Genomic DNA, 14848 nt, shown 5'->3' on the forward strand with positions numbered 1-14848 from the left:
CAATCACAGACATGAAGGTCGCTATCTTAAAACAAAAAAACTTCAAATCCAGACTCCAGCGAGAAACTGCTGAATTGGAATTCATTTGCAAATTGGATACTATTAATTTAGGCTTAAATAGAGACTGGGAGTGGCTAAGTCATTATGCAAGGTAGCCTATTTCCCCTTGTTTTTTCCTACCCCCCCCCCCCACATGTTCTGGTTTTACTTGGATTTAAACTTGGAGAGTGGTCAGTTTGGATGAGCTATTACCAGCAGGAGAGTGAGTTTGTGTGTGTATGGGGGTGGGGGGGTGAGAAAACCTGGATTTGTGCTGGAAATGGCCCACCTTGATTATCATGCACATTGTAGGGAGAGTGGTCACTTTGGATGAGCTATTACCAGCAGGATAGTGAGTTTGTGTGTGTGGTTTTTGGGAGGGGGGTGAGGGGGTGAGAGAACCTGGATTTGTGCAGGAAATGGCCCAACTTGATTATCATGCACATTGTGTAAAGAGTTGTCACTTTGGATGGGCTATCACCAGCAGGAGAGTGAATTTGTGGGGGGGGGTGGAGGGTGAGAAAACCTGGATTTGTGCTGGAAATGGCCCAACCTGATGATCACTTTAGATAAGCTATTACCAGCAGGACAGTGGGGTGGGAGGAGGTATTGTTTCATATTCTCTGTGTGTATATAAAGTCTGCTGCAGTTTCCACGGTATGCATCCGATGAAGTGAGCTGTAGCTCACGAAAGCTCATGCTCAAATAAATTGGTTAGTCTCTAAGGTGCCACAAGTACTCCTTTTCTGTTTTTGAGAAGTTTGTGTTTTGTTTTTGTTTTTTTGGGGGGGGGACGGGGGGGGGTTGTTGGCTTTTAAAATTTGACCTGCCTTTTTCCTTAGGCTGTGCCTTCACTAGGATAAAAGGTGTGTTTTTAACTTGTGTTAGCTAACGCATGGTAATTAACACAAGATAAAATCCTAGCGAAGACAAGACCGTTTGTAGTTTTTCCACACAAGTTACCGGGTCAAGCTAAAGTCTACGGGAGAGTCAAGAATTTACTTTGACCCACTAATTCAAGTGAACTCTATAGTCTGTCTTGTTTTTGCTAGTTAAGAAGATACTTTTTTTTTCCCCAGTGAAGATGAATCCAGAAATAGCACGAGTGTAAATTCTGGTCTTCCTTGGTTTTGATGAAGTAACTCTGCAAGACATAAGAGGTGTTTGTTTTGTGTTCTTAATTGAATAGGTCACTGTATTGAAACTTTAACAGAAGCTTGCTTGAACATACAGATTGTTAGGCACCAAAGTTAATAGGCGTTAACACACACACAAAAAAAAACCCCAAAAAAACCCCAAAAGTTTTAAACAGTGTGATTAAAAATCCTTTCCTCTCTTAATAGCTCATCTTAAATTGTCTTGCCTCTTGTGAAGTCATGGCTGCATTAGTTCTCTAGCTGACAGAGTCTTAAAGCTTCTGACAGAGGCCTGAATTTCTAATGTAAAAACAAACAGGAGAACCGTTTCAGGCCACCTTAATGCAACATAAAGAGAGAGAGAGGGAAAAAAGGACAGCACAAGCCTAGTTTTTTTCCCCTTGCTTTTTCAGTCACCTTGAATATGAACAAGGAAGCTTTTCCCTGGTTTAGAGCCAATGAACAAAGCTTTGGTGGTGCTTTGTCTAACAGCGCTACTCTAAATATATAGCTTTAACTTGCTTTTTTTTAAAAGTGCTACGTTGTCTGTAGCAACATGTTGCTTTTGGTTGTCTTATCCAAGTGACACCATATTTATTACTGTAGCATGGAGGAAGTTTTCCAGGTCAGAACTGATATTGCTGTAATCTGGGCAACTATTAAACCACAAAGGAGTCAATTAAATAAACATTTCCCTATTGTTTTGTGCTGAATTTTTATGGCACTACTTGGGAAAGAGGTGTAAGGAAGAAAATGCCTTGTGGTGATTCATCACTCTTCCTTCTTTCCTTCTGCTTCTGATGCATCCTACTGCAAGTAGCTGCTGTTGTGTTATGGATGCATTCTCCATACAATTTCTACTTTCAGTATTTGCTTGCGGAGATCTAGACTGTATTTCCATATTTTCCACAACGATGTGGAGGATGGAAACTGTTTTCAGACGTACATGCCTCGCTCTGTTGCACAAAACGTGTAGATTCATTAGAGAAGAAAGTCTACAAAAAAAAGAGGAGGCAGCCTTATACCTCAGATGCAAATCAAAGGAAATGAATTATTCTACATTAATTATACTTCTATTCAGGAGTGTGGCATCTCCATGGAAACCTCACTGCCATATGGCAGACACATAGTATTAAAAGAAACCAAATATCCTATCAAAATATTATTATTTGTATCTTTAAAAAAATGTTGAAGGACACAGGAAGGTAAATGTTAAGATGCACAGCAGGGAAATGAGAGACACAGGTATCTTTGTTACCAATCAGACCAAATTCAGAGGTCCTTACTTAGTTTTTATTCAGTCCTTACTCATGGAAAATTTCCAGTGAAGTCAATGGGAGTTTACACAAAGTAAGGCCTAAGTAAACCCCCCCGGGTTCAATCTGTACCATGATCAGTGGAACTGGAGTCAGAGGGCCCATGTTCCCTGGAAGGGCCTGTTATGGATGGGACACCATGGGAATGGGTGGCGTTAGGCTAGAAACAACTCAGCCACATGGACAGAGCAGTGCTCTGGGTTTAAAAAAGTTGTATTTGTTCAAATTAATCTGCATTCAGCTTCACTCTTTGCTAATGAAGCATGGTGGCAGGGTCTGAGCTGTGAGTTCTCTGAGCTGCAGCAGCCAGTAGCGTGAGCCATGGAACTAACTCTGAAGGCCCCTGGAACCCTGGATTTTGCAAACCTACCCCAGCGATGGACCCGGTGGAAGGAGGAGTTTGAGCTGTACACAGACCTGGCCATGCAGGAGGATGACAATAGCAGGAACATAAAACTGTTGTTTTACCTTTTGGCGAAACAAGGCAGAGAGATCTGCACTACTTTGAAGCTCACCACTGCCTCATGCCTCATAGCAATCTTAGGAGCCCTAGTGACATATTGCTCCCCAAAGCAGAACAAAACTGTGGAGCAACATAAGTTTTTCACTTGAAACCAATCTGAAGGGAAGGGAGTGGACCTATATGTCGCTGCTACATGCAATTTTGGGGACTTGATAGACTTCCTGATTCGGGACAGGATAGTCTGCAGCACTTGGGATCATCACTTGTGGGGGAACAGCTGTTCCAGGAAGGTGACCTCACATTAGACAAATGTTCTGACATGGGATGTTCGGTAGAAGTGTCAAGAGAGAGGATGAAAGCTCTTGTCAGCACAACACCCACAGAAGTGCATGCAGTGGGACAACAGCAAAGGAGAGCAGGATGGCCAGAATTCCATACCCATAGTGAGATGCATTTACTGTGGGAGACTGTATGAATGTGTAAAGGAGAAATGTCCCACACTAGGTCAACACTGCAAGGAATGTGGTGAGTTGAACTACTTTAGCAGTGTGTGTAAAAACCAGGGAAGGCCCCAGAAAGATTTAATCAGACTTGTACAAGAGGGGGATGGCACATCAGACAGCAGTGATGACTTCATAAACCTCCCCTTGAGTCCAAGAGCATTCTGGGTTCAGGCTTTGGGACAATAAAACAATCAGTGACAATACCAACCTCCATGCATGCAACAATGTTAATAGAGAAACACTCTCTGTGGTTTCAGCTGTATGGTAGGGCCTCATGCACTGTGATTTCTCAGGATCATTTGGACTCTTACACACCCATTACAAAGATCAGGGGCACTCTAATAATGTACAGTTAGAGCATTATGCAGCCGATAAGAAAATGTGAGTAACCTGAAAAATAACAGACAGTACCAAATAAAGTATGTGGTAGTGGATAGTAAGCACCACACAGACCCCTATTGGGGAATAGAGCCATGCAAGCCAGGGGTCTGATGAGGGTGCAACATCAGAATTGCATATCTGCAGTGCAAAAAGCAAAAAGGACAGTCCCATGGACAATGAAGAAAGTTTTAAAGGCAGATGGGAATGTTTTCAAAGGTGACAGGTGTCTCGAAGGAAAGCTGTGACTGGAAATAGACAGTGGAACCTGTGTGCTTGTCTAACCTGTTCTTCTTTGTGATAAACACCTGTCAGGAATGGTCTCGTTATTACTTAGTCCTGTCTTGAGTGCCAGGGACTGGACTAGGTGACCTATTGAGTTCACTTCTACTCCAGTCTTCTAAGATTCTAGGAAAAATTCTTGGAAAGATTCTAGGAAAATTCCAGCAGCACTACATAATTCAGTATGCAAGGAGCTCAAAAGTCTGAAGAGCAGCTGAATCATAGCACCTATGGAGGCCAGTACAGCCTGGGTATGCAGCATGGTGGTGATAAAGAAGCCTAAACCAGAGCCATTAAACCAGGCATTGAAAAAAAATGCCACTATCCACTGCTCACAACTGATGATATCTTGTCAGAATTTTCCAAAACCAGAATCTTTATGGTCTCAAACATGAGGAATGGGTTTTGGCATATAAGCATGGAGAAAGAGTCCAGAAAGCTGACATCTTACCAATATATTTTGGTCACTACTTATGACTGTGCATGCCAATGGTCATAAGCCCAGCACCAGAGGTGTTCCAGAGAAAACTCACCAACTGCTGGAGGGACTGCCTGAAGTGAAAATAACTGCAGATGTTATCCTCGCAAAGGATAGTGAAGGGAGTAATGATACAGAAACTCAACAAGACAATGACAGAAAATTACTAGCTGTTCTATAGCAATGCAGGGACCAGAACATAAAATGTGATTCAAACAGTGTGAGGTGATATGCATTACACAGCTACTCTCAACAGAGGGGCTGAAAGTAGATCCTAGCAAGATGAAGGAGTCAGAGACATGCCACTGCCAGTGGATGTGAAAGGAGTAGAGCATGTCATTGGATTGATCAATTTTCTGTCCAAGTTCTGTCCACACCTGGCTGCAGTAGCCAGAACCCATGTGTCAGCTCATAAGGCAGGATGTTAAGTGGGACTGGGCAGGTCCCCAACAGCAAGCATTTGACATGCTAAAACAAATCATAATGGATGTCCCTGGCCTGAAGTGCTGCCATCCAGGAAAGGCACTGACACTCCAGTGTGATGCATTGGAGAATGAATTAGGTGAAGCTCTTTTACAGGAGCAGCCAGTCACTTATGCCAGCAGAGGCCTGTCAGATACTAAATAGGGGTGCCCTACCCAAAATAGAAGAAGAGCTTCTGTTTGTGGTATTTGGAGTGAAGTGTGTGATGGACTTTCCTGGGCTACAACCTGGAACTGGGGTACCGCTGAGCCCTCTGGCATACCAACCACACTGTGAGGCTGTGACAAGCTATAGGCTACTTCCTGCCATGCCCTCACACAAACATCTACACAGGCAGGGATACCACCCAGCTGCAGTTACATGAATGCTTCTCCTCAGCCATTCATGAACTAACAATAGAGAAACTCCAGCCAGCTTCCCCCACAGCTCCACAGCCTAGGTCCCCAGGGCTATACCATCTTGCCCTGGTCAAAAGCCTGACCAGTATAAGTTTATTACCCAGTCCACTCCTCCCTCAATGTGGAGAGGACAATGCACCAGTTTTTGTTCATGAGCATATTCCTCAAGCACTTCTAGCAAAACACATGATTTTAGGTAAAAAATTTAAAACAGATTTATTAACTACAGAAAGATAGATTTTAGATTACAAGTAAAAGTGTACAGATCAAAGTAGATTATTATAAGAAATAAAACAAAAATGCAATCTACATTCTCTAAACTGGACAGGATTTGAATCAAGCAGTGTCTCACCCTATTAGATAGTACAAGCAGTCCACCAATCTTCCATACACAGGCAGAGCTACCTTCTTTCCTACTTGGGACCCCCTTCCCCAGTTCAGTCTTTGTTCCTTGGGTGTTTTCAGGTGCTGTGTTCTAGGGGGAGTGAGACCAAGTGATGATGTCACTTCCTCTCTTTTATAGCTTCTTCCAGCTTGCTGGAAAGATCTTTGCTTGTGATGTGGGGGTCTGCCCACCCTGTTAAGCATCCTGCATTGCCTACTGTGCTCCCTTTGGGAAGCTTCCATTATAAACAATTCCTGAGATAGTCCCTAGGCAAGTGGGTTCCATTTAATGGGGGCCATTAGCACTGTTCTTCTTCTTCTGCTGCTTCTGTATAACTTCTTCATTGTTATACCTGAAAGGCTAGTTTTTGGTGTTTCCAACTTCACAACATATTTCAGTAACACACATATAGCAAAACTTCATAACTTCACATATAATTATAGCACATACAATCCAACAGGATATTAATGTTCAACAGATCAAGACTTTTAGAATGATGCCTCATAAGGCATACTTTGTACAAAACATATCATAATTATATGACAGTGGTGAATATGGGGGTGCCAGGGTGTTGCTTTGGGGTGTCACAGACTGATTCATCAATATACCTATGGCCTCCCAGTAATAATGCAATCAGACCACAAAGCCTCAGAGACAATCATGGCAAAGCCCCATCTTAGTGCTCCAAAGAGATTTGTAGCATGTGTTGATGCATCTCCAGGGTACTAGGTAGAGATCAGACATTGTTCAGGATGATTACTAGTGTTTGCTGACACCCTGAGCAGGGCATATATATACCCGGCGTCGGTGATTTTGGGGAAGGTGATCAATGCAATATATTACTGGATTTAATGTCCTATCTCCCAGTCCGATGGAAATCAAAGAGGCTAGAGAAAAAGACATCCACCTACAGGCAGTCAAGAGAGTGATACTGGTAAGGTGGCCAGAAGACAAAAGCCAAGTACTGGTAGGGGCAGAACGATATTTGCAAATTAAAGATGAGCTGATTGTTCAGGATGGAATCATATTTTGAGGACAGTGAGCTGTTGTCCCTGCCTCATTACATACGGATGTTATGCAAAAAATACATGCCTCAGACTTGGGCATTGACCGGTGTCTTACATGGGCTCAAGAATGCGTTTAATGGCCAGGAATGAATACACAATTCCTTTCCTTGATAGGAAGGTGTGACAGCTGATAGTCATGTAATAACCACCTGCAGAAAAAGACTCTGTTAGCACATGAGCTGCACACTCAAACATGGAAAAAGTGGTTGTGGACTTATTTATATTAAAAAAAAGCAGTACTTGATTAGAGTGGACTACTACTCAAACTTCTGGGAGGTTGATGCCCTGCCTGAAACAAGAAGTAAGATAGTGATTGGCAAACTTTGCCAATTTTGCGAGATATGGCATTCCAGACACTGTATTCACCTTTGAGTATTTGATGTTCCTTAATTTTCTTCTAATAGGTTTTTTTATGTAGTTTATACAAGTAGATGAGAAAGCCAGACCTTATTCAACTGAGATATTTCTTGATGAATGTACAAGCTCCAGAACCTTAAAATTCCATTTCATCTGCAGGCATGGAGCTTCTCAATGTTCATTGGAATTCACCCCGCAGAAAGGAGCATCTCTGCAGGACAGGTGAAATTTTAAGACTCTGGGAGAACTCTCTGCTTAGTCTGTGGGTGTTAATAGTCTGAAATCTATATTGAATAAGGTGTAGGAGGCTGGAGTGTTGTATTATCATTTCACTGCTCTGTGGGATTTTTTAGTATTATTATTAATAACAGTTGGTTTAGGGGGAACCTTCCTTTGCTTTTTTCTTTCAAAATCTTTCATAGTTGGGTAGCAAGTATCCCTGTATCTTTCACCCAAGATAATGAAAATGCTCCATCTGGGTAAATACATATTTATTCATTCTTACTAAACCAAAATGACTCCCACTGGAGATATTAGTTTACTAGCTAAGCATGTAACTGAGCTTTTTTTAAAGCATATTCGGTATCCAGCAGACCAGAATGGCAATGTAGTTTTTCTATGTAAACATATGTCATTTATTCAACTCACACCTCCCCCGCACCCATCTCAGAATTGCACCTTCAATTCAGGTAAGTACATGCCATGCCACGTGTGATAAATTTCACAGCTGTGTGAAGACTGCATTTATCATGCATCTTTGAGTGTTTCACCTGCTGTCTGCCCACGAATGCATCTCTCCTGGGACTTCTAATATTCCAAAGCCCTGGGAAGCTTCAATGTATGTGTCTGGTATGAAAACAACAACAGAAAAACACTAAAACAGAGAACTATTTCCTCCCAACATTGGTCTGAAGTATCAAATGGACAGTTCTCATCCTGCATCAGTGACTGGTTTAAGATCCAATATCTCACCAGTCAGAGCTAGAAATGGGAGCTCTATACCATTGGAAAGGAGAGATTCCAAGTTGTCTACTGGGATGCACAGACCCTGTTTTTTAGGCCCTTATTCGGCAGAACATTTAAGCACCTGCTTAAGTGTATCCCTGTTCTCCAAAGTATTAAACATGTGCTTAAAGTTAGTGCATGTGCTTAAGTGCTTTTGCTGAATTAGGGCCTACGTTCTCTATGGTCCCAAAATATTTGAACTTCAAAATCTTATTCTTTGTACACAATCTATTATAAGTAATTTCTAGAGGCTTTGAAAATGTCTTAGTTATAATATTCCTCTCTGAGTCCTGTACAGTTGGTAAAGGTTTCTGACATTAGGCTAAGAAATAAAAAACCTACCCATTAAATATTAAATCTCTAAAACATTCCTAAGATAGTTTTGTGTTCTGTAAAATGTCTGGCATCTACTTTATACACAATGCAGTGGTGCAGGATAAGGCACAGATCCTGCAAAAGACTCTTGTATCGGTTTAACTTTACAAACTTAGTAATTTCACTGTCATTAAAATGAAACGTGTGCATTAAGTATTTGCAGAACTGAGGCCTCTGGCCCCACTTCAGGAAAACATTTAAACATGAGCTTAAATCAAATTCTAGTCAAGAGGGCATATGTTTAAGTTTTAACTTCAGACATGTAATTAAGACCCATTGGTTTTAAGCGTGCACTTGAACACTTCTCTGAATCAGGGCCTATAATAGCACTACTTGTAAGGATCTCAAAACTCACTTGAGGCTTTGCTGCTCAATAGTTTTGAAAAAGTTTGGCCAGCTCTTCTTTATACTGAACCACACTATCATGTATCCTCTGTAAATAAATAGTTTTGCATGTGTGTGTATATAGCGTACATAGCTCTGATCTTGTAATGTGGAGCGTGCAGCAGGGGTTCTGGAACAATTTGTATAGTTTAGGCACATATATATAGTGAGGGTGCTGAGAGCCATCGAACAAAACTATAAACCATGTATACAATGGAAACCACTTCAAGCCTGGGGGTGCGTCAGCACCCACAGAACCCCTAGTTCCAGCACCTATGGCATGCAGATAGACTGCTACACATATGGAACCACACTGAAATCAGTGGGATTCCACATGAACCAGCAGTCTTCCTGAAGGTTCCAGGTCAGTGTCTATGTGTGTGAATAATATGTATGTGAGTATAAATAATATTGCATGTTATTCAATAGACCATAATAGTTTCTTCTCATCCAGGTTATAGTCCTGTTAAATAAAACATGTGCAGTATTACAACAAGCCATATAACTTTGACATATATTTCTACAGACATAAGAATTAAAAAAAACAAAAACAATAAAGACATGAAAAAGTTACAGTACTAAGGTCCAAACACAGCAAAGCTCTGAGGCACGTGCTTAACTTTTTAAGCCTGTGAGTAGTTCCACTGACATTAAAGCTCATGGGACAGTTGCTGATTTTCAAACATTAATAATTAGGCTGTTTTCAGCTTCTTGATTTTACTGCAAAAAGGTGTCATTTTAGTACAAGTTGATAAATGTCCAAATTTGTCATATATGGAAATGCCTGTAAATACAAATTGCAAACATATTCATGATTTCCACCTGCACTGGGTGAATATCACAGCGAATATTCAGAGGTTCTCTGCCTGGAGACCTCTTACCTGGATAGATAACTCGGAGACTACATACCTTGCCTTTACTCTTTATAATCCAGAAGTTCAAGCCTCTACTGCCTCTAGTCATTACATTTCAGGAGTTCAAGCCTTCCCAGTTCTTACTCATCCTCCTGACTTTAAGCCTTTGCATTGCTTTTTACAATTCTACAGCTATCCATGTGCAAACAGCAACTAGGTTAGTGTGAGTTAGAGATCTCTAGCTAGCAGTAGCTCTGGGAGCAGCCTGGCAAAATTTTATCTGCTCACTCACTGCGGGTGAGCAATTATTTTTGACAGGCAAGTAAAATAGCATTTTCACTTTTGCATATTATCATCTATTGTCCTGGCAAAAGGTGGGGACATTTTTATGACCATTTTGCAAAACTGTTTGGAAAGTTAGAATATAGGCAGAGGCATTCCTAAAAACAGGATGGATTTTTTGAATGATAAATAAGGAGGCCCAGCAGGAATACCTGGTCTCAGTGTAATTTGTTTCTCTTTTTGCACAATAGGGGAGGATGGCGATAAAGGACGACCTCCAGCTGTAAACAGCCTTTCAAAATCTAAAGCCATTAAAACCTGTATAATGGCCATCAGTCTGGCAAATGACTAGAAGTTCTTAATGTCACTATTTCTGTATGTTTAGGCACATTCTATCCTTGTAAGGTGGATGCCTGCCATGAAACATGCATTCACCAGCACACTCCATATGTACAGACTGCTTTTTATGTTGTTATAATGATGGTGCAAACAACAAGAAATTCTTACGAACGACTTTCCCGTTACTGCGTACTGTTCTTGCTGAGGAGACCAAGATCTCTCTTCTCCGTAGTCAGCCATGATGTTTCCTGCTACAGTGCCAATTTGCCAAAGTGCATTTCATCACTGCCAAAAAACCTGTTTTATTGCTGTCTTGCTGGCGTCTCTAAAAATGTTTGTGTGTTTAAAATTATTACTTATTATATCTCTAATATGAGTTATAACATATATTTTCTCTTCTATAGCAGCTTTCTTCTATGGCTCTCAAAGCATTTTGCAAACACCTTGTATTAAGCACCTTGGAGAGTTTGATACTATTTGCACTCTTTAATTTACAGGCCAGGACACCAAGTGTTCAGAGGTCAGGTAGCTCACAAAGGAAATCCTTGGCAGAGCTGAGAATAGCCCTCGTTTCTGCTGACTCTGAGTCCTCTGTCCCAATTATTTTTGTCACTTGTCACCATGGCTTCCAAAAAGTGATGAGGGTTTGATACCATGGCACAATCACTTTCTCAATTTGTGGATTTATACCTAAGCTCTGCTGTAGTTTGTACCTTTGTAAGCAATATACAAATATTATCATCATGAGCCAGATCCTCAGCAGATGCAAATTGGTATAGCTCTATTGACTTCAGTGGAGCTACACCGATTTACATCAGCTGAGGATCTGGCCCTGCCTCCCACCCTTAAGCAGAACTATTCAAATGTTCATATATTTATTAACCTTTTTGGCTCTGAAAGTAAAAGTGAGGATTGGCTACCTAACAAGAATATTTGCTTTGATCAGGGGTATATAGAGGAAGAGGTCACCCTTCATAGTATTTAGTATTATAGGTAGAGATAGTATTTAACAAGAATTATTGTCACTATGAAGATAAAATATTTCCTTTTTAAAAAGGAGAGTGGTCGTGGACTTGTACATGACACTTTGCTGTACCAATCTGTTCATGGCATATTTTGAAACAAAATAAATATTCTAGTAATTAGCAATTTGCCAAGCATGTATTAACATCAGTATCACACCGTGAACATTGAAAATTCAGCTCTCTCTTAAAAGTACCTTGGGTATCTTCTGTTCTGAGCATAGAGAAGACTGTGGAATCTAATAATTTGGTAGTAATCATAGACAAATCCTGATTCTTTAATGGTTACAGTTCTACTGAATATTAAGTAATGGTATTTTAAAAATCTGGATAGGTGATAGGAAATCATTGGGATTATTGGTGTTTATTATTGTTTTTAATATGGTTTTTTCCACTAGTAAACTAGCTGGTTCTTTCTGTCAGTGGAACATTACACTTTTAGGTTTATACAGCTATAAATAAGGGACTTTTGGAGACAATCTTCAGAGGAAAAAGCTGATAAAATTACTTTTTTTGGCTTCAGTCTTCCATCTGGCTCCCTTGAAGAAGTCTACCTTTTAATCAACTGATTAGATTACCTTTGATCATCATAAGAAGTTAAGCATAACTGCAAAGAGTTTATCACAGGAATGTATGACAAGAAGGAGATTATTAGTGTGGTACAGAAGGTTAATAGTTTTACCAGACAGGAACACCAGATACAACAAAGGAAACCAATAAGGATATGTTCACTCTGTGTTGTGACTTTTACAAACAGCAGGCCAAATTCTACTCAGTTACAGCTACCTAAATCAGAGTAACTATTGATTTAACTGGAATTACTATGGATTTATATTTATGTAATTGCAAGCAACATTTGGCCAGCTCTCACAAGTTTAGATCAATTATATGACAACATTGACAGTGAAGACAGAAAAAGGAAAAATTTCTAGTACTTACCATTTGTGGCATACAAATAGGCTGGACACCAAAGTAGGGCAAAGATTTTCACTGGAGCTAGATTTTCAAGATATCCACTCCATTGGCCAGAAATCACAAACCGCAGCCCCTGGGAGCTGCAGGCGACTGGGCAAATGTAAACAAATGGTCTGGAATACAAAAGAAAAAGTGCCAGGCTGCATTATCTTTTCTGCATAGCCCTGCTCCTGTCTCAGGGAGTCCTAGGGGCTGTGGCAACCAGATGTGTCCCCTGGTAGCACAGCTTAGATGGAACTTTGGAGCTACCAAGGAGTCAGGGATGGAGAAGGCCTGCCAGGGCCCAGACACAGTGTGGCAGCACAGAGTCTCTGCATGGATTGCCCTGGCCATCCCAAAGTATCCACTAGGCTTGGGGGCAGCCCTGTGGTCTTTTCTGTGGATGCCAGACTCCAATCCCCTGATGGAATAACATGGCAAGGGTGCTGAGGGGGACGGGGGGGAATCTTCCATAGGTAATCTTGCAGAGGAGGGGCTTTGATGTGGGAGGGAATGATCTTGGCCTTACACAGAAGCATTAGGTAGGGTCTGGTATACTGAAATTCCACTGTTATGGATTTGTGTTGATGTGTCAAGCAGTGGAGAACCAGCACAAGAGAACTGCAAATCCAGAGGAGACCTCTGCATAACTCTGCTCTGCTGTATTTCAGAGATGGTAGAAGTGACCATATTGGGAGTATGTGTACCGAGTATCTATGATGGAAACCCACAGGGGACAAAACCAATGTAGGAGGGATTATCAGGCCGAGTCCATTACTTTCAACTGTATACCCAACAATACACAACTGCAAATCAGCTATGTGGATGACATAGGCATGAACTATTGTATTGGTGCTGAGGTTTCCTTCCCTGATCACTTTGTGTCAGAGCAAAAGCTTGTAAATCTGAGCAAGGCTTGAATAACAGGACTGGGCCTGTATTTTGCATACAGTCCTATTTATCATTTGGAAAAATAGATTTATGTGGGGTTTTTTTACAAGGAGTTTGTTTTAAACGGTAACAGTATCCTAGTTCTTGTCAATTGTTCTACACTTCTGTGGCTGATATTGAGGGGAAAATGTGTGGGTATTTTGCACATACCAGGCTTTGATTTAATGTGACTGTACTGAAGCCCTTTAGAATTTACAAAGTTGCAATCAGGGACCGGAGGCATACCCTAGCATGGGGCTCCACCTTGTCCCTGCCCCAGGTTGGTGTGTGGAGCCGCTTTGTTGTATAAGGATGTGAGGTGTGGAGATAGAGGCCAAAAGAATTTAGAAGGTCAGAGCTCTGTAGTGCAGACTGCAGTTAACAGCAGACTCCAGTTTCTGTGTTATGTAATGATTGAGTATTGTTAACTACAAGCTCTCATTACTTTAATACAATTAACAAATTTTTTTTTCGGGGGGGGGGGAACGGTGTAATGGCAGGGATCATAAACATGATTTATCTGCTGGGCTTCGGGTCACCATTGCTACTTTTTTGGGTGGACCAAGGCCTCCCACTCCTGGACCAGTACTGCCTGTTTCAGTGCAGACTGGAATCCATCCTGGAAGAGGAAGGACTAAGTCTTCTTCCACCAGAGCAGAGGACTTGGTGTGGGTGGGAGCCCCTTCTGATACCACCCCCAACAGAACCATGAAAACCATGAGAGCAGCAAAAAATGTATAAAAACTGAGATTTGTGATATCACATAGCTGCAGGGTTTGGAGCACTAAGGCCCTGTGAATTTGCAGCTGTTCTAAACTGCTCTCCATTGTTTGGTTGAATACATACATAAGATTTTGAACAAGTGTATTCACTGCTGAATACATGTATATGGCATAACATATATGTGTATTCATCTCATCAGTGATGCACAAATTCCAAAGAACAGTGCATAATTAATAGACTGCTCTTTGTTCACTTGTGGTGAAATATTTTCAGAGATGGACTAAATTAGCAAAGAATAGGACTGGATAGTCAATTTTTTGCAAAGCCCAAATTCTCTGAGTGCTGTAATTGCCAAAAACTAATTAGCTCCAATTATGGTCAGACACTGCGCCAGCAGTCTTCAGGTTGTGCAGTTTCCTTGCTGGATTAAGCAGGAAAAGTGACTTTTGGCTGTCTTCACTGTACAATTCATAAAGAAAATAAATTCCAGTAGAATCACCTTAACATGGTGCCAAAATATAGACTCCCTTCATTATACCAGAATCACCAAGAGCTAAGTAACCAAAACAGTTACAATAGGACTTAATGCACTGGAAAATATACTATACTTTAGGTGGGAGAAAACCATAATGCTATACCAGACAGCTGCCTTGTATACCTTCATGCATCGTTTCCCTCACTGACATTTTTTGGCC

The sequence above is a fragment of the Lepidochelys kempii genome, chromosome 1, assembly GCF_965140285.1.
Source record: "Lepidochelys kempii isolate rLepKem1 chromosome 1, rLepKem1.hap1, whole genome shotgun sequence".
NCBI classification, from domain to species: domain Eukaryota; kingdom Metazoa; phylum Chordata; order Testudines; family Cheloniidae; genus Lepidochelys; species Lepidochelys kempii.